This window comes from Tupaia chinensis, unplaced genomic scaffold, assembly GCF_000334495.1.
Source record: "Tupaia chinensis unplaced genomic scaffold, TupChi_1.0 Scaffold000201_1, whole genome shotgun sequence".
NCBI lineage: Eukaryota > Metazoa > Chordata > Mammalia > Scandentia > Tupaiidae > Tupaia > Tupaia belangeri.
In genome coordinates, this window is record NW_006159676.1 from 583,545 (window position 1) to 604,990 (window position 21,446).

General features: G+C 47.6%; 1 protein-coding gene across 1 annotated transcript in view; it reads right to left on the reverse strand.

Annotated features, from left to right (window-relative positions):
* The window catches only part of GATAD2A (GATA zinc finger domain containing 2A), a 94,546-nt gene extending 74,464 nt beyond the window's left edge, over nucleotides 1-20,082 (reverse strand). Inside the window, 2 exon segments of the mRNA XM_006147092.3 lie at nucleotides 6,524-6,611; nucleotides 19,959-20,082. The gene's annotated coding sequence lies outside the window, so the exon portion shown is untranslated.
* Nucleotides 20,083-21,446: the final 1,364 nt, after the last annotated feature.

Here is a 21,446-nt window from a genome sequence, read left to right on the forward strand (position 1 = left end):
CAATGCTATGTATACAAACCTGGATCCCCCATAAGCCCAACCGTGGTTTGAATCTCAGCCTTGGTGGCTTGAACAACATGCTGAGTGCAGCTGTATGTATGCCCTGGAGAAGGAGTGGGGGCGGGGGCGATTGCAGAGTGAACATATGCCCATCAAGGGACGCTCACTTTCTCTGCCAAGTGCACGTGTCCCACACAATTTTTTTTTAAATTACTATAGGGCATGTATACTCACCAGAGAAAGAAGGGGAATAAAAACACCCCCCCATGGGGGTGGCCATGCCACAATCCCTTCTCCTCATAACCCCCTCTTCCTGGGACTTGGACATACTTACAAATATACCAAGCATGTTTCTCAGGCCGCCATGTTTCTCAGGCCGCCAGGTCCAGGACTCAACCGCACAGTCCACTATGCGTGATCCAGCTGCCTTTACCACCATGCCACTGGTGGGTCAATTTTTTTTTTTCTAGGAGAGGCTTTTGCTATAGGGCGTGTGCCCTTGCCAGAAAGACAGAGAGACAGAAAGCAAGAAATCACCCTCTAGGGGGATGGCCACTGCACAATCCCTTCTCCTCTTGGGATCATGGGCGCGCGCACACACACACACACACACACACACTCATGCGCGTAAGTGCGTCCAGTGTGAGTTTAAGCCACTGGGTCCGGAACTCGAACTGTGGTCGACTACATGGGAATCCAGTGACATAGCCAGAACACTATCTGCTGGTCCCCCAATTTTTTTTTTAAAAGAATCATCTTATTTAACTTTATTTATCTGTTTGTTTGTTTTTATTTGACCAGAGAGGGACAGAGAAAGAGAGAAAGAGAGAAAGTAAGCCACCAGGTCTGGGACTTGAACCACGGCTGGCCACATGGCTTTCCAGTGCCTGAACCACTATGCCACCTGCCGGCCCCAGGGTCCAATTTTTTAAAATAAAAATTTAAAAATAGTCAAGTGTGGGGCCAGCAGGTGGGGTGGTGGTTGAGGTGCTGGACTCCTACATGGTCAACTGTGGTTAGTGTCCCGGACCTAATGGCTTGCCTCCTCTCTTCTCCCCTCTCTCTCTCTCTAGTCAAATTGAAGAATACCAATAAATAAATAAAATTATCTTTTTTAATTAAAAAAATAAAGTCGTGGGCAATAAATCCTTTCTGAGAAGTTAACCAACTTGAGTCATAAGTGACATGCACCTAGATTTATTTCATTAATTGTTTATTTTTAGGGACTATCTCCCTTACCACTAGCCCAGTTTCTATCTTACATAAAACACAAAGTAGAGGGGCTGGCGTGGTTTTTCACTTTCTCTCTCTCTCACTCTGTACCTGTGGTCAAATTTTAAAATAAACAAAGTTAAATAAAATGATTATTCAAACACACACGAAGTAGAAAGGACACTAGAAGTTTCCCAGAATTCTGGTGTCCTCTGCACCCCTCCTCCTCAAAGTGACCATAGAGCTCGTTTACAGTTAATAACTTCATACTTGTAAAAAGTATGAGCAAATGCACATAGGACGATACCCCCCCCACACCTTTCCTGAGGTAAGAGCCTACACACTAAATCCCCCTTTGTTCTTTTCTCCACTAGTCTCTTCACCCGGTAATCCTATCACCACAACACAGGAAAACGTGTCTCCCTTCCCCCCTTGCTCAGGGGGCTCAGTTCCACTCTTACAGACCCACCCTAATCAGTCACCTAAGCCCCAGCCTTGACTGACTCACAAGCCAGTTTTTTGAGTCACAGTTCTGTCACAATCCTTGCCTTCTGAAAAAAATTTGCTAGAGGGCACAGCGACTGCCAGAGAAAGGGAGGAGAAAGCACCCCCAATGGGATATTGTCACACTGCAATCCCTTCTACATTTCTCAAACCTACTGGGATTTTGAGCATGTATGCACATGTAGCTGGTATGTTTTTTCAGGCCACTGGGTCCAGGATTTGAGCCACGCAATTGGCTATGTGGTATGTGGCTCGCTTAACCCTTTCTATTTTAAGACAGGGCCTGGGGGTCAGCATGTGGTGTAGTAGTTACGGTGTTGAACTTCTACATGGCCACCTGCAGTTGGAGTCCCGGACTCAGAGGCTTGAAACTCATGCCCGGCACATGTGCATGCATGCCCCAAGTCCCAAAGAGAATAGAGAAAGGACTACAATGTGGCCATCCCCCTGGGAGGTTTTTTCTCACTCTCTGTCTCTCCTATGAACAGACATGACCTATAGCAAAAATCTCTTTAAAAAAAAAAAAAAAGGCAGGGTCTCTGTCATGATCCTCCTCGCCTCAGCCTTCTAGCTGAAACTATAGGCATGCACCTCTACACTGGCTCTTCTATAGACAGGGTCTAGTCCAGGTCAACCTGGAACTTGTGACCCTCATGCCTGAGTTGCCGGGATCACAGACATGCACAAACACTCCCAGCAAACTGAATCAGGAATCAAACTCCTATCTCCCAAGCAGTCCAACCTTGAACAGCACTGTCTTATCAGCACAAGCCACTATACCTAGGCCTTTCTTTATTTTGATACTGTGTCTTTGAAATACATTTCAACAGACGAAATTACTGGAGCAAAAGGTAAAAACACATGTAGTTTTGCTAATTATTTCAAATCCCTCTTTGAGGAAGTGGGAATCCCCAAAAGCAATCACGGAAGTGGCTGATCCTCACTACCACGACGGTGTCTACTTCTGGGTGTTTGCTAGACAGTCAGAAATGTCTCCATGAAGTGCCAACGTGCATGATTAAGAGAGATTGAGAATCACTGGTATCTTGATAAAGGGCCATTTGCACTGTTTTTTTCTGTGAAGTCTGTTTTTTCTAAAGCCATTTTTTATCCTTGCCACCCAACATAAGGGCCAACTCTCAGCAAGTGGGCAGTGTATACCTCCTGGGCAACCAGGATCCCCAAGGTGAAATCCAAGAGCAGATGCCATGTCCAAGAACACAAGCAGCAGAGTCTGACTCCCGTGCACCTGGGAATAGACGAGCACCTTAATGGGGTGCTGTGCATGGACTGAGTGCACCTCAGAAAAGGGGAGGAAGCTGCTATAAACCAGCTCTCCTCCGGCCCTGCTCCTCTGCCTGCTGGGTCCTGGGGGAGGAGGGGAACAGTAATCAGGAGGCCCTAACTTCAACTGAAAGTAGATCTGAGAAGGTACTGACCAAGAGACACCCAGAACAGACCAAACTTGCATGTTACTGACCAAACGTAGTTATCATTATCGGTCAATTTGCTAGGCTGACTTACACACCAAAATAAAAAGTGCACAAGTTGATATATTCCTCAATGTTGAAAAGAACCTTACTAAAGGGTGGCTTTTGCCTGTTTGTCTTTGAGCACCACGTACCATAGGCTATTCACAAACAGGCCTCTTTCAGCAAGTTCCTCCATGTATCGGGCAGGGAGAAGATGGGCCCAAAGGAAAACGTGGGATGGCTTCTGAAAGTTCCCTTCTGAGCCCCAAAACTGCCTGTAATGCTAAGGCTGTGTCATCCCTGCTGGTTGGTGACAAAGAAGAGGGAGAGAAGACGTGTTCGTTCGTTCGTTCCTTCCTTCCTTCCTTCAATGAGTACTTACTGCTTTGACTGCACTTTCAAGTTAAAGAAGGGCCAGGCATGGAACCAGCAGTTAGCATAATAGCTATGTCGCTGAACTCCCACGATCGCGGTTTGAGTCCCGAACCCGGTAACTTAAACTCACACCAGGCGCATGTGCGTGCGTGCCCAAGATCCCGAGAGGAGAAGGGATTGCAGCGTGGCCATCCCCCCTGGGGGGTGATTTCTCACTTCCTATCTCTCTGTCTCTCTCTTTCTGGCGAGCGTACACGCCCTATAGCAAAAACCTCTCCAAAAAAAAAAAAGAAGGGCCAGGCAGAGTCAGGTGCAGTCAACCTGAGGCCTGAGAGAATCCTCAGCTACCCCTAATGTCCTTAAAGTCCTGGGCTATAGGACAAGGGAGAGTCAACCACTCTCTGGGCTACAGGTGCTTTCACCTCAACAAAGTAGGCAAACTTAAGACATAAACGCAGCCCAGCCTGATGGCACAGTCCCTAACAAACTGAACTAGAAGCCACATGGCTGATCGTAAGTTCGAATCTCGAGCTGATCCAAAAATATGCCATGTGCAGATACCCAGATCCTGACTGGCTAGAAGGCTAGGAAAAGGGAATTGTGGTGTGACGAGATCTTGTTGAGGGTGTGCCCATCTCTGACTTGTGAGCATGCACATCAGCTCACTCATGAATAAAATAAACTTAAAACAACAACAACAACAACAACAACAACAACAAAAAACACTATGAAAGCTGTGTGACTTCAGGAACTCTGGGTCCTTGGTCCTAGTCTCCCTTTTTATCGGTGTCAGACACCACCAAAGTGCAGTAATAGCACACCGAAACCAGCACCAGATAATCAACACTGTTAACACTGGTGACCCTGAACTATCTCTAAGAAAGTCTGTTCTTGACTCTGAAGAGCTCTGGGAGCCCCCTGAAGGGGTGGATAACACAAAACGATAAAGCTGACATGGACAACAATACGGAGATTCCTGAAACGATTTAACACAGGATTACCAACTGACACCACAACTGCATTCCTAGGTATACGGCAAAAAGAACCGAACGCGGGTCTTCAAACCAAAACAGATACACGCATGTTGCAAGGAAGCACTACTCACAAGAGCCAACCAAAAGGTAGAAACCACCCAATGTCCATCAATGGAGGAATAAATCAACAAAATATAGCAAATCTATGCAATGGAATACTATTCAGCCATAAAAAGGAATGAAGCTCTGACACATACTACAATGTGAACCAACTTCAAAAACATGATGCCAAGTAAGAAGCTAGGCCATGCAGTGCAAGACTCCATTTTTAGAAATGTTCAGAAGAGGCAAATCCATAGAGACTGAAAGCAGATTAGTGGTTGCCAGGGGCTGGGAGAGGGGGAGGGAGAGTAACTGCTAATGGGGGCAGGGTCTCCTTTTAGGGTGATGAGAATGTTCTAGAATTAATGACGACAGTCACACAACTCTTCAATAGCCAAAGTATCACTGAACTGTGTACTTTAAATGGATGAATTTCATGGCATGTGAATTATATTTCAAACAGGAAAAAAAACTTAAGCACCATGGAAGTTTGCTTTTGTTTTGGTTCTTTTTTTTTTTTTTTTTGAGAGATTTTCACTGTAGGGCGCGTGCGCTCGCCAGACAGATAGAGAGAGACATAGAGACAGAAAGCGAGAAATCACCCCCCAGGGGGGATGTTCACGCCGCAATCCCTTCTCCTCCATTCTCCTCTCGGGATCTTGGGCACACACGCACCCGGCGTGAGTTTTAAGCCACCGGGTCCGGGACACGAACCACGGTCGACTACGTGGGAGTCCAGCGACATAGCCATTACGCTAACTGCTGGTTCCCTTGTTTTGGTTCTTCATTGTTGTTTTTGTAAAGTTTGCTATAGGGTGTGTGCACTTGCCAGAAAGAGAGAACGAGAAATCACCCCTCAAGGGGGATGGCCACATCACAATCCCTTCTCCTATTCTCTCAGGACTTTGGGCATGCATGCACACGTCTGGCATGATTTTCAAGCTGCCAGGTCCAGGACTCGAAATCATGCGGTTGGCCATGTGGCATTCCGCCACCTTATCCCCACACCATCTGCTGATCTAGAAGTTTGGTTTTGTGAACAGAACCTTCTGGAGAGAATTTCCTGACATCAGGAGCACTTGATCATCTCCATTATTTTCTTGCCATTCGTGAGTAAGAGCTGAAACCTCAAGAAATTGACCCAACACTTGTCATGTAGTGCTCAGGACAGTCAGAAGGGCTGAATCCCACACTGTGTGGCTGGCAAAATGCCTTGGTTTCCATGAACCCCTAGGCAAGTCACCTGCCCGGTCTGGGCTCTGTGCTGTGGTATGCAAAAGGAAGCAGCAGAACAGGGAAGTTCTAAGGGGTCTCTCAGATCTACATTCTCCTCCAGGTACTCGCCCTAGGCTAAGACATGGCCTTGATAGTAACGGGGAAATTCTGCACAGGTGTGTGACAATGCCCTGCAGGGTTTGAGCAATCCCTGACAGAATCTCCACTTGAGAGTTCTGTGCATCTTCCCCATGAAGCCCAGGATAGGGTAAGACCAACCAACTCTGAACACCAGTGTGGGACCCTGTCTGGTGATGAAGGAAAAATGCAAACTGTCCCAGTCATTTGGGGAATCATGAGACTGGCCTGAGGCCAAAGACAACTTGGCCAGGATTATCGTCAGACCCTGATCCTCCCTGAGGATGGGCTCATCCTATTTATGCCTGGGCTTTTCAAATGAATGACCAATGACAATGATTTCTTTACTCCTGAGATTCAAGGGGCAGAGCCTAGGTGCATGCATCATGCAATCCCAGGTGTCTGCCTTCTCTAGGAGGTAGTGGTCAGCATCAGAAGCGGGCCTTGGTTTCAAATGCCCCAAGGACTGGTTGAGGCCCGCTGAATAAGCTGAAGTCTTCATTACACAGATACCAGGACCCCAGTTCTCACCTGGCTTCGGGGTACGGATGCTGGTCCTTTCAGTTGGCCATGGCCACAGCTCCGTCAGAAGGCAACTCGTGTCAACGTGCTGAGCAACCTAAAGCAAAGGACCAAGAAACACTTGAGTGTCCAGAGTAGGTTTCTAGAACATACTGGCCAACTTAAAATGCCTCCAACTCTTGAAGTTAAATTCCTACTGGAATTTAGTTTTCCACTACAGTTTTGCCTCTGCTATCTGCCACAGTGGAGTCAGGCTGAGAAAGTAAATTTCTATCAGTCTCTGAGATATGAACCTATATGGTGAGAACCAATAAACACCAACATTCTAAACACAGTTTTCACCGAATTCAGTGGAAAAGTGAGGGCCCAGCTATAGTGGTGTGGGCAGTAGGGCCTCACTGTACAACAGTGGCACCTCATGGGAGGTCAGGGTTTGGCTCTGAAAAGAGTGGGGGTTGGTGGAATCACAGAGCTGCAAGACCCTGTCAGGGGTATTTTCCTTCTTCCTTCCCTCCCTCCCTCCCTCTGTCACATAAGTACATAACATAAACAAATAGAGGGCCTACAGACGGCCTGGTGGTTCAGGAAGAAGCTCGATCACCCATGGCTGACTACGTGGTTCAAGTCTTGCACCCAGAGGCTTAAACACTTTGGACTCATGTGCATGCGTGCACAAAATCCCAAAAGGAGAAGAGATTACGGCATGACCATTCCCCATGGGAGTGCTTTTTCACCTTCCCCCCTTCTCTCTTGTGAGCGCATGTGTTCTCTGGCAAAAGAGAGAGAAGTGAAGTGGTAAACAGCTACACAGTGGAATGAAATTATTTCTACCTTTCACACACAGAACACATAAATGGTTCAAGGTTTCTATTATATGACATTAATAACAAAAAGAAGGCAGGCTCAGTGAGGGGTACACTGATAATGCGCTGTTTAACAATGGATCTATGTGGAAGATCATGGGTTTAGTTCTCCAGGTGATCTGTATACACCTGGCCAGCGCACCTATGATCCTGACAGAGTGGAAGGGCATAGGGAAACCACAGCATTGAGACCCTGTCGAGGGTAGTTCTCTCTCTCTCTCTCTCTCCCTAATAAACAAACATCTTGGAACAGATGGCGTAATGGTTACATCACTGGACTCCCAAGTAATCGACTGTGGTTCAAGTCCTGAACCCAGAAGCTGTGCGTGCGTGCACAAAATCCCAACAGGAGATCAGAGAAGGGATTGTGATGTGGCCATCTACTCTGGGGGGTGAATTTTCGCTTTGTCTCTATCACTCTGGCGAGTACATCCACCCTATAGCAAAAACCTCTCTTTCAAAACAAACAAACAAAGAAACAAAAACAAAGGGGCCGGTAAGTGGCATGGTGGCTAAAGGTGCTGGAGTCCCACATGGCCAACCATAGTTCAAGTCCCAGAATGGTGGCTTTCTTTAGCACTTTCTCTCTCTCTCTCTGTCTCTCTCTACTTAAATTGGAAAATAATAATAATGTTAATAATAAAGTTAAAATTTAAAAATTATTTAAAATAAGAACGAACGGACGAAAGAAAGAAAGGTATTAAGGAAAAGGTATTACTAGCCCTTAATAGGACGCATAGCATCTTGGGCTAGCCCTGTGGCCTAGGGAGCCAGATTCCACATGACCAGCTGTGGTCCGAATCCCAACCAAGACAGCGTGAAAAAAATGCCAGGTGCATGTGCATCCAAAACCCTGATGGGAAGAGGAGGAAGTAGGAAAAGGGAATGTGCATGACTGCTCCCCAGTGAGGAGGTTCTCTCTCTCTTATGACTGTAAGCACCTCTGGCAATAAAAAAGAAAAAATAGGGACCAGAAGATGGCGTAATGGTTATGTCGCTGGACTCCCAAGTAGATGACCACAGTTCAAGTCCCAGACCTGGCAGCTTTGAACTTACACCAGGAACGTGTGAGTGCATGCCCAAAATCCTGAAAGAATGAAGGAGAAGGGATTGCAGCATGACCATATCCCCGGGGAGTGATTTCTTGCTTTCTGTCTGTCTCTCCAGCGATCACGTGCACCCAAGAACAAAATTCTCTCTTTTTTAAAAAAAATGGGAGGGGGGAATAAAAGACACATACTTAAAAAAAAATGTCCACAGCCTGGTGGTTAAGGCAATCAAATTCCCATGACTAAACATATGGTTCCAGTCAGCCCTGGGCCCTGTGGTTTGAGTAATACCCTGGGGTGCCTATGTATTAGCCCAAAATTCCAAAAGGAAGGAGAAATAGAGAAGAGGTGATTGTGGTATGATCATGCCCCATTGTGGGGTTGCTTTCTCTCTCTCCCCACCATCTTCCACCTCCCACCCCCACCCCACCCACACTCCACAAGTGCATGTGCCCTCTGACAAAACAAAACCAGCATCTCCATGAATCTCTAAGACCACCTTCATGGTAGGTTGCAGGACTGTGGCCATTTTACAGATAAGAGATCCAACGTATCTGATATTCAAGAACTAGCCAAGATGAGAGAGTCTGTAGGTAGCATCCAGGGCTCATCCAGGTCTCACTCTTCAAATGTGACTTCCTAGCCACTACGTTCGCTGGTTCAGATCCCAGGGAAACTAGCTGCCATTCCAGGGAGTACTGGGCTTGCCCTCAAGAAAGGTAAGGCCACCATGTACCTGGGAACAAGTGGACTTCATGTCCCAGATGGAGGCAGCTTTAGCTCTGATCCATACAGCTTACAATCCCAAGGAGGAAAGGGCTGCCTGTTTTCCAGACAGGAAAATTAAGGCTCAAGAATGTTCAGGAAGTCTCCCAAGGTCACAGAGACAGGGTGGCCCCAGGACTTCCACTCCTAGTGGTGACGTCAGACATCCAGGGCTGCAGGCCAGAGGCTGAACCTAATGAGCCAGCCAAATGCCAGACTCCAAGGCAGCTCTGTCAGTTGTAGCTTCCCAAACAGTGTCAACATCACCTCTGCTGTCATTCTCTGCACCCACATGACTACCAAGAGCTTGCTCTGATATGGAACCTTTATTTTTGAACTGGGTTCACAGCAATTCACGGCTCATGGAAGGCGAGAAACACTCCCACAGGGGAACTTGTGAAATAAGGACAGGAGCAAACACCAGTGAGCTCTGGGGAGAGACTTCTCAGCACTACGGGGCACACACAGCACCTTCCTAAATAAAGCCAGGGCTGGCCATAGCCACTGGCAGAGAGGCCACTCTTTTCGGTCCCATGCAGACTGTGGAACTCTAGGGGTGCTGTGTTAATCCTAATTCTCTCACACCTGCCAAACTGAGGCCTCTCTGCTCTGAAGGTAGGAAGCTTCAGAAACAGGTGCTCTGTGCTACCTAAGCACCTGCCCTGTTAGAGGATCAAGGCCAAGTTCAAGTCAGCTGTGTTTCTATCCACTAAGAAACAGAACTCAAAACCTTTAAAATCCACTTAGATCCCGTCACAAGAGGATGCACTGCTGCTCAGTAGGCTGGGGCTACGTGGAAGGCCTGGGATCCATTCCTAGTCTACCCTAAAAGCTGTGTGTGGGGGTGCATGCCTGTAGTCTTAGCTACTCAAGAGCCTGAAGCAGGAAGGTCACAGTGCTGCTAAAACCTCGTCTAACACCACGTACACACCACAGAAAAGCCCACTGACATTTGCAGAAACAATGTGGAAAAGGGTCAGCAGGTGGCATAGTGGTTTAAGGGCTATATTCCCACATGTCCTAACATGGTTCAAGTCCCAGGCCCAGCAGTTTGAATACATGCCTGCCACATGTGCATGTGTGCCCAAAATTGTGCGAGAAGAATAGAGGAGAAGGGATTGCCATGTGGCCGCTCCTCCCTAGGGGGTGATTTCTCACTTTCTCTCCCTCTTTTTTTTGGAGAGGTTTTTCGCTATAGGGCGCGTGCGCTCGCCAGACAGACAGAGAGAGACATAGAGACAGAAAACGAGAAATCACCCCCCGGGGGGATGATCATGCCGCAATCCTTTCTCCTCCATTCTCCTCTCGGGATCTTGGGCACACACGCACATGTGCGCGGCATGAGTTTTAAGCCTGGACCAGGACGCGAACCGCGGTCAACTACATGGGAGTCCAGCGACAAGCCATTACGCTAACTGCTGGTTCCCTCTCCCTCTGTCTTGTACACACTCCCTATGGCAAAAATGTTTTTTTAAAAAAGTGAAATAATTTGGGACCAGCAGTTAGCGTAATGGCTATGTTGCTGGACTCCCACGTAGTCAATCGCGGTTTGAGTCCTGGACCTTGCAGCTTAAACTCACGCCGGGCTTGTGTGCGTGTGTGCCCAAGATCCCAAGAGGAGAATGGAGAAGGGACTGCGGCGTGCTCATCCCCCCGGGGGGGGATTTCTCGCTTTCTGTCTCTCTGTGTCTCTGTCTTTCTGGCGAGCACACGTGCCCTATAGCAAAAACCTCTCTCAAAAAAAAAAAGTGAAATAATTAAAGATAAAAAGACTATAACAGGGCTAGCTGGTGGCATGGTATGTAAGGCAGCTGAATCCCACATGGCCGACTGTGCAGTTTAAGTCCCAGACCTGGTGGCATGAGAAACACACCAGGCATATGTGTGTGTAATGCCCAAAATCCCAAGAGGAGAATGGAGTAGAAGAGATTGCAGGGTCTCTCTGGGGGATGCTTTCTCACTTCTCTCTGGTGAGCTCACATGCCCTGTGGCAAATTTTAAAAAAAGACTATAGTAGGGGCTAGCAGGTGGCATGGTGGTTAGGGTCACTGGACTCCCACATGGTTAACCACAGTTCAAGTCCTGGACCTGGCAGCTTGCTTTCTCGTTTTCCCTTTCTCTCTTACTCTGTCCCTCTCTGGTTAAACTGAAATAAAGAGAAATAAATAAAGTTAACTAAAATAAATCTCTTTTTTGGAGGTTTTGCTATAGGGCACATGCGCTTGCCAGAAAGACAGAGAGAGACAGAAAGCGAGAAATAACCCCCCAGGGGGGATGGCCACGCCGCAATCCCTTCTCCTCCATTCTCCTCTCAGGATCTTGGGCATGCACGCACATGCGCCTGGCCTGAGTTTAAGCCACCAGGTCTGGGACTCAAATCGTGGTCAACTACATGGGAGTCCAGTGGCATAGCCATTACGCCAACTGCTGGTCCTCTAAAATAATTCTTAAAAAAAAAAAGCTACAGTAAAACATTCCTGGAAAAAGTTAAAACGTAAACAAATGACATATTGTTCATGGGTAGGGGGTATAAATTCCCTCCCAAATTGATCTGCAAAGTACTCCCAATTAAAAATTCTCAGCAGGCATTTTTATAAAAATAACGAGTTGACTCTCAAGTTTACATGAAAATGCAGGGTCTGCTCTATGGTCTAGTACTTAAGGGAGCCAGATCCCACATTGCTGACCATGGTTTGAGTCCCAGCCCTAGAAGCTTGAAAAGCACACCAGGTGCCCGTATATGCAATTTCTCTAACCCCAGAAGGGTGAAGAAATGAATGAAAAGGGATTACAGCGTGACCATACATGATTTCTCCCTCCTCCCCTTTTGCTCTGGCAAGTGTGCACACTCAATGGCAAAAAAAAAAAAAAAAGGCAAGAACAAACTTGAAGACATACCCTACTTAATTTTGAGACTTACCATGAAGCTACAGTAATCAAGACAGAGTAATATGGACACAGAGCCAGATAAGTAGATTGACAGAACAAAATAAACAGACCCATGCTACATTGGACAACTGACTTTCGACAAAGATCAAAGATCGAAACACCCTACACTCTGTACAGCCACAAGTGATACAGAAAGACTCCTTCCCAGAGGGGTAATCCTGTATGGAAGAAGGTCAAATCACAGTAAACACAATTAATCTGAGGACGCAGTGCAATATGCAAAAAGTATTTTATTTTGTTTTGTTTAGAGAGATTTTTGCCATAGGGTGCGTGCACTCTTTGGAGAGACAGAAAGAGAGAAGTCAAACACACACACACACACACACCCCGAAGGGGATAGCCCTGCCGCAATCTCTTCTAGCAATCCCTTCTCCTCCAACCTCCTTTCGGAATTCTGGGCACACATGCACATGAGCCTGGCCTGAGTTTCAAGCTGCTGGATCCAGGACTCGAACACAGTCGACTACTTGTAAGTCCAGTGACATAACCATTAATCATCTGCTGGTCCCTGCAAGAAGTTTAAAGGCTTTCACACTCACATGGTTTCCCCAATCTGGCTTCTGGCAAATCTCTTCTGTTACTCAGGTTAAAATCTGGAGTCACCTTCTCTTTCATTTTTGTCAACTTTTTTAAAAAAACTTAATTTTGTTTCTTCCACGAGAGAAAGAAGGAGGGAGGAGAGAAAATGAAGCAGAGCAAATGAGTAACTGAGTCTTGATACCACAATTCAGTCCCAGCTTCAGCCAGCCCTGGATCATGAGCACATGCATGCCTGCCATAGGCATGCAGGAAGTCTCTGGACTTGAACAGACAACCCTCCAGTGTTAGTGGGGCGGGGGAGTGTCGGCCTGACGGAGTCTTGCAAAATGATCTTTAGGAATATAACTACCCGGGCCAGAAGGTGGCGTGGTGTTGTTAAAGGCGCTGGACTCCCACGTGACTGACTGCAGTTCAAGTTCTGGATCTGGTGGCTTGCTTTCTCACTTTCCCTCTCTCTCTCCCCCTGTCTCTCTCTAGTCAAATTGGAAAATAATAATAAATAAAAAGTTAAAATAATTCTTTCAAAATATATATATTATATACCAGACTCAGCCTCAGTGGTGCAGGTCGCAGCACACAGAGCTGCAGTGCTAGAAGCCATATGGCTGACTATAAATTCGGATCTAGACAACCTGAAAACACCCCAGGTGTACGCATGTCCAGGATGGAGACAACTGGGAGGCTATGCCACTGTCTGGACAGGGATCATCCCCTCACCACACAGACAGCCCATCGGGAAAGCTGCCATCAACCATATGGAGTCCAACCATTTGTCGCACTCCCTCTTGGCCACATCATCCTCCCCACTGGAACATGGAGATTACCCCTGAGGTCAGAGGTGCCTCCACCTGAGAGGCAAGCACACCTATTCCCAAGCATATCACACCCTCATCTTTCCCAAAGGCAAACCCAGTAATGCCTAGAATGGAGAGCAATTGCCCTGGGGGCCTCTGAACTGGACCTCCTGTTTCCCCCATCTAGCTCCTTCATTCAGCCGTCTCTCCAGCCCCAGGTATCTGGCTCCCCCTACCCCGTCCACAGTATCTGCCTACTCCAGTGGTACTGGCTCTTCTGGCCATGCCTCCAACACACTGGGCAGCCTCACCTTGGGGCCTTTTTATGTTTTAAATAAAAACCTCAGCTACTCTGTCATTTAAAAACTTCCAATCCATCTCTCAGATTGAAAATAACTTTAAAAAATATAACTACCGGGACCAGCAAATGGCATAATGGTTACATCGCTGGACTCCTACATAGTAATCTGCGGTTCAAGTCCCTGGACCCAGTGGCTTAAAACTCACACCAGGCACATGTATGAGTGTGACCAAAATCCCAAGTGGAGAGTGGAAGAGAAGGGACTGCAGGGTGGCCAACCCACCTGGGGGGTAATTTCTCACTTTCTGTTTCTCCAGCGGGTACGTGCACCCTATAGCAAAAATCTCTTAAATACATTTATTTATATATTTATGTGTGTGTGTGAGTGTGTGTGTGTGTATAAAAATATAAAACTACCAGACCCAGCATTGGTGGTGAAAGTCATGGCATACTAAGTTGGCCACAGGGCCAACTGTGGGTTCGGATCCTGAGTCAACCTGAAAACATGCCAGGTGTATGCACGCCCAGGACCATGGCCAGCTGGAAGGCTGTATGTAGAAAGGAGGTGGCGGTGTGACGAGACCCTGACTGAGGTGCCTATCTCTCCGTCTCTCTGGCATGTGCGCATATACTCTCTCTCATGAAGGAAATAAGTGAACTCATAGGAAACAAAACACTACCATGCTACTGCCACACCTCCAAACTAAGTCCTCAATGCCAACAAATGCTCAGTTCATATTCAGCTCATTTCTCAGACACCTCTGTGTACTTGGTCTGTCCCCGTGACAGTTGTGAGATCGTCTGCACTAGCTGCTCCCTCTGCCCCCACGGGGCTGTCTGCAACCTGCCACTCCACCCCGCCCACTGCCCTCCTAACCCTACTCCGGGCCCCTCTCACATACTACACACACCATGGCTTCTGTGTCTTCAGACCTTCTCACCCAGCAATAATGTAAATGCCACAAAGACAGGGTCTCTGCCTGCCTGATGCCTCATTTTCTTTCACGCACCTACAACAGTGTCTGACACATAACTGGTACTCGATAAATATTTACTGAATGAATGAGCAGAAGTGGTTTAACACTGAAGGGTAAGAAATGATCCAAGGAGCCCACAGCAACAGCCCCCCCTCAATACAATGAGTACAAAATTCACAAATCACAAAGAAGTCTAAAGCCAGCAGAAGCCACTTAGCATTACTACAATTAGGGGCATTTCTTTAAACTAAACGTTCATCGCTTTTCACCGACATACCATTTGCGCTGTTTAGCACTGAAGCCTTGCACTGCCTGGATTCAGAGAGCTTTTACTGTCTGTATTTCCAACCATACATTTAAAACAGTATCAAGTAACCTTTAAGTACACAATTACCGACTCATAAGAGACTCTTCCACTCCCCTGATAAATCATTATGGTTTGGCTTTGACCCTGCACCTGGGTACTGCATTTACACACACATTCACACTCGCTCACACTCACACACCCTTACCCTAGGACCAACCCAAACACAGCGACTTCCCAATCCTTCCCAATCCGAGGGAGGGAAGATCACACTTGGTGAGAAGGTAGCCATGGTGACTTACATGACATCAAGTCACTGCACTTGGGGCAACAGAAGTCCTTTGTTGCCATTTTATCCTCTCATGGGAGCTCAGACAAGCGAGGTCGGCTCCCTTTTAACTTAAGGGGAGGAGGCACAGCCAGACACGGCTGCTGTCTGGGGAGCTCGGTTTCGCGGAGACATTGGGGTGGCAGTGCCCATGCCTGGTGCAGGGATAGTGTCTCCGGGGCCACTGACACCTGAAAGGGAAGCCTGAGTTCTAGAGGAGTCCCCAGAAGGCACTGTTGGTCCCCTCCACAAGCCCGGCCCTACAGAAGCGGCTGCACACCTCCGTCCTTCTACCATCAGCACCCAAAAAATTAACACCATGGCTCCACTCCAGTCTTGGGCACGGGGGAAGAGGTCTCAAATGTTCCAAGATGAAACCAACAATACTGCTCACCTCCTCCTGCCTGTCTCCTAAGTCTACCAAGTCTGCTGTTCTGCACAAACCAAACACCTTGCTCCACAAGGATCTTCCAGACCCTCAAATAATGATCCTAGCAGCCGCACCAAACTGTCAAGACGGGGAACTCCCTGGGCTCTGCCAGAAAAGGAGAAATTGAGACAAGGCAATAGTGAGGCATCTCAACGGAGCCCAGAGGTCATGGTGTTCCATATCACATGTGGGCTGGTTCGGGAAGGGTTGCTTAGGTCCCAGATTCAGTTTCCTAACCTAAGGTCGGCGTTAGTGGTGACACAGAAGGTAGGCCTAGCCCAGAAGCCAAAAATACTACCCCTGTCTTGAAGAATCAGGAGGAAACTATCCCTGGTGGGTATTAAAGAGAATCCGTTACATGGCACAAGTGGTATGATGTGCTAACACACAATACCAGAGCCACATGGGAGGCCAGGTTTGGATCCAAGTCAGCCTGAACACCGCGGGCGTGCCCACACCAACCCTGTGATCCTGGCTGGCAGGGAGGATGGGGAAGGATCATGATGTGGTGAGACCCTGTTGAGGGTGCCTAACTCTTTTTCTTTCTCATTCAAGAGATCGAGAAACTTAACAAGACAGAGGTGACCCAGCCACAGCAACACGCCTCTGACAAGAAATCAGGGCAGAGGCCCATTGAGGAGCTGCTCGGGCTCCAGCATGTCCCTGAGGACACAAGCACTATCTGCTCTCCCCAAGGCACAGAGCCTCATTAACCCTCTGTGTCCCCAGGGAATGGGGAAGACTATGACTTGGCAGACTAGAGACGGAGAACCAGCCCCAGGAGGGCCAGGGAGCCGACGACAAGCCCGCCTGCATGACCCATCCTTGGCAACCGGAGCTGGCACTGGGGGGGCCACAGAGTCCTGGTGTCTATTCTCGGGCTGAGATGCCCACTGGGGTGAAAGGCAGTAAGTGCCCCGGAGGCCCTGGTCTGCCCGCCTGTTCTCCCTGAGCTACAGTAACCAAAGGGATGGATCGTCCACTCCCCATACTGAGTCCACATGGCCCTTCCTGATGCTGCTTCGAACTCCCCAGGGCTCAGAGCTCCTCACTGTGGCTTTCAAGGTCCCTTTCTAGCTTCGGGTGCGTGCATACACATGCACACACCATGCTCTGGATCCACCTACCTGGTCTCCCCCTACCCCTGCATTCTTCAGAACCCCTTCTGCCACTAACCAGGCCACCACCCTGTGGGCCCTTCCTTCCTCCCACTTGTCCTTTGGGTTCATCCTTACTCAGGCAAAGGCTCTTCCCAGCCAGTGCCTCCCCACTTGTCCCTTCCGGCACCCTGGATTCCCAACCAAGATTTCCACCCTAGTTCCATTTGGTGAAACTTGCTATTTGATACTGAGTATCCCGCCAGGTTCTCTTCCCCAAAGGCTGAGCTAAACACCCCATGGGAGAAAGGGCCCCTGCTCATTTCCTCCTGCGACACCCAGCTGAGCACGGAGAAGGAAGCCGCAAAATGGCATCCTCCCTGAGCTGTCAGTATCCCACCACGATCCTTCCGCCACGGACTGGAGGCAAAAACAAACCGTATAAATATAAACTCTGTCCTTAATTAGAATAGCAAGTCAACACCAGGAAGAAGTAACATGGACACAGACAAGGCTGTGGTGACACATAGCCCCTGGAGTGAGTCCAGGGTGCCCCAGAGGTGGGGCTGCTTGCTTGTGCCCCCTCATGTGGCTGGTAGAGGTTCTCCTAGGGTGTGGAAGGTCCCCCTCTCGTTACTGCTAATCCAGGGCTACCCTGGGCCCAGTGGTGCCTGCATCTGCCCTCCTCTGTTCCGTTCTTATGGTTAAGGCTCAGAATGCCACCCAAAAACCCGTTACAATTCTCACACTGATTCAGCGCCCTGTCCTCTGAAAGGCTCAGACTCCAGCTGGTACCACAACAGTCTCCCTTCTCTTTTACGCCTCCAGACCACCCTAAATGTGCAGAGCTTCCTCCTGCTGAATTCTGTTCAGTTCCAGCTCTCTTGACAGTTACACTGTTGAGGCGCTGGGAGGTGGCACATCAGGAATGCAGGCAGATTCACATGAGAAGGCCTTGCACTCACATTCCAGGGTCTCCCCTGATGCATGCTGAATAAACATGCATGTGTTCATGATCAGGGCTGGCTGAGATTGTAGAAGGATCACAGCATGGAGACCCACTGGGGGTGCCTTCCACACCACCTCTATCTCCTTCTCTCCCAGAATAAATTTTAAAAAGCTGGTGATGTGATGGTTAAGGCTCTAGACTCCTACATGGCTGACCGCAGTTCCAGTCCTGGACCTGGCAGCGTGCTTTCTCACTTTCTCTCTCTTTCTCTCTAGGTAATTTTTAAAAAGAAAAGAAAATTAAATAATTTTTTAAAATTAAAAGAAAAAAATTAAGTTACATTCTGTCTGATGCCAAGGAGTGTCAGCATCATCTTAGTATTGATAGATAGTATTGAGCCTAAGGAACTGTCCAAGGGGGTCTGGGCAGGCAGGCTCCCATGGTGGGGTGGGGCAGATAGCTTTTTTTTTTTTTTAATAATTATTTGATTTAACTGAATTCATTTATTTTAATTTGAATGGAGGACACACACACAGAAAGTGAGAAAGCAAGCCTCTAGACTGGGTCTCCAACTGTGATCAGCCATGTGGAAGTCCAGCGCCCTTAACCACCAAGCCACCTGCTGGTCCCAGACAGCTTTTTTTAAAAATTAAGTTTTAAGATTTATTTATTTAATTTTATTGACTCATTCATTTTCATTTGACCACAGAGAGAAAGAGAGAAAGCAAGCCTCGAGGTCCAGGACTCAAACTGGCTATGTGGCATCCAGCACCTCCATGTCATCTGCTGACCCAGAATGTCACAGTATCAAAGGAATGTCCTAAAGAACAAAAAGGAATATGACTTCTCCATAATGAGAATCTGAGCACAGTTCTCTTTCTTTCTGTATAAACACATAAACATGTGCCATTTTGCAGGAATTCACCGACAAACAGCTACCAGAAAATTAGAAATACCAGTCAGTGGCCCAGTAGTTAAGGAGCTGGTCAACCACGCCATTCAAGTCCCAGACCCAGTGGCTTCGAAAACATGCTGAGGGGGACCAGCAGTTAGCGTAATGGCTAAGTCGCTGGACTCCCATGTAATCAACTGCAGTTCGAGTCCCGGACCCGGTGGCTTATAACTCACGGCAGGCGCGTGCGTGTATGTGCCCAAGATCCCGAGAGGAGAACGGAGAAGGGATTGCAGTGTGGCCATCCCCCCCTGGGGAGTGATTTCTCGCTTTCTGTCTCTCTGTCTGGTGAGCACACGCGCCTTATAGAAAAAACCTCTCAAAAAAAAAAAAAAAAAAAAAAAAAAAAAAAAACATGCTGAGGGAACCAGCAGTTAGCGTAATGGCTATGTCGCTGAACTCCCATGTAGTCATCCGCGGTTCATGTCCCTGACCTGGTGGCTTAAATTCACACCAGGCGCATGTGCGTGCGTGCCCAAGATCCTGAGAGGAGAATGGAGAAGGGATTGCAGTGTAGCCATCTCCCCTGGGGGGTGAGTTCTTGCTTTCTGTCTCTCTCTGTCTGTCTGGCAAGCGCACGTGCCCTATAGCAAAAAACTCTCAAAAAATAAAAATAAAAATAAAAAAACATGCTGAGCATGTGTGCTCAAAATCCCAAAAGGGAAGGAGAAATGGAAATGGGACCACTGTGTGACCATGCCCTACTAGGGAGTGCTTCCTCTCTCTCTTGGCCCTCTCTGGTGACCACATGTACCTTTTGGCAAACTTAAAAAGAAGGGGCCAGCAGGTGGTATGGTGGTTAAGGTGCTGGACTCCCACATGACCAACCATGGTTGAGTGCTGGACCTGGTGGCTTGCTTTCTCACATTCTCTCTCAAGTATACACGCCCTATAGAAAATTAAAATTTACAGCAACAGGCCAGCAGGTGGTGTGATGGTTAAGCGTGCTTGATTCCCACATGGCCGACAGCAGTTCGAGTCCTGGACCTCGCAGCTTGCTTTCTTGCTCCCCCGGTTTCTCTCTCTCTCATGAGCACATGTGCTCTACAGCAAGTTAAAAAATAATCATCATAAATAATCCTTTTTAAAATGATAATAATAATGGTAAGTAAAATTAAATAATTCTTTAAAAAGAAAAAGAAATACCTGTGATCCCTACACAGTGTACCAGAACAGAGGCCTCAAATGTTCCTGGATGCTGTTCTCAATAATTCCCTGAACACTTAGGGGTCTCAGGGTTACCCCACCAATCTAGAGGAAGTGTGTTCAGGCACCACCGCTCCAGGGGCTGAAGAATCCAGGCACACAGAATCTCTGTGCACCAACACTCTGCTCCCAAGATGATGTTACAAAGAGCCTTCTAGAACCACATGCATCTTTGGTTTTTAAAATCCCCTAGTACCTGATACAAGGTAGGCCTCTGCTCTTTTCTCCCTAAGATAATTCTTTTATTTATTTTTTTTTTTGAGAGGTTTTTGCTATAGGGCACATGTGCTCAGAAAGAGAGAGGGACCAACAGTTAGTGTAATGGCTATGCTGCTGGATCGCCAATGTCTAGAGCCAAGTTCGAGTCCCGGACCCAGTGGCTTAAACACACCCACCCGATAGCGAAAAAAAAAAAAAAAAAACTCTCAAAAGAGAGAGAGAAACAGAGAGACAGAAAGTGAGAAATCCCTTCTCCTCCATTCTCCTCTCGGGATCTTGGGCGCACACGCACACGCACACGCACCTGGCGTGAATTTAAGTCACCGGATCCGGGACTCGGACCGCAGTCGACTACATGGGAGTCCAGTGACATAGCCATTATGCCATATGCTGGTCCCTCTAAGATAATTCTTAGACAGGCTAGAATACACATTTTCATAAGGATGCAGAGTATTTCTGAATTCAGAAAGGCTTGATTTTTTTTTTTTATTTCACCAGAGGGCACATGTGCTTGCCAGAGACTGAAAGAGAGGAAGAAAGAACCCCCTCACGGGGAATGATTACACTGTAATCCCTTCTCCTCCATCTCTCTTCTTGGGATTTAGGGTAGGCATGTATGCAACATCCAGTGTGTTTCTCAAGCCACAAAGCCGGGGACTCAACCAAGCAGTCAGTCATGTGGGATCTAGCTGTCTTAACCACAAGGTTATGGAGTAGCCCTCAATTTTTTATTGTAAAATACACAGGGTCTTGGGGCCAGCAGGACTCCTACATGGCCAACTACAGTTTGAGTCACAGACTCGACGGTCTGAAAATCAAACCAGGTACATGTGCATGCATACTCAAAATCCTGAGAGGAAAATGGAAGGGTAGGGACTGCAGCATGGCCATGACCCTGGGGGGTGATTTCTCACTTTCCCTCTCACTATCTCTGTCTCTCCCCATGTGAATGCCCATGCTCTGTGGCAAAAAAAAAAAAAAAAAAAAAACACAGGGTCTTTAAGAAGTTCATGGAAAATGCATATATAAAAAACTTCATGCATAACTTTTACCATTTTTTGCACTGAAATAAATTCATGTGAACTTCATTTATCCATAAACTTTTTTGAAGTCCCTTCACATACATAACATTAAAGTTCCATCTTAATCAGGCCAACAGGTGGTATGGAGGCTAAGGCATTGGGTCCCGCATAGCCAATTCTACAGTTC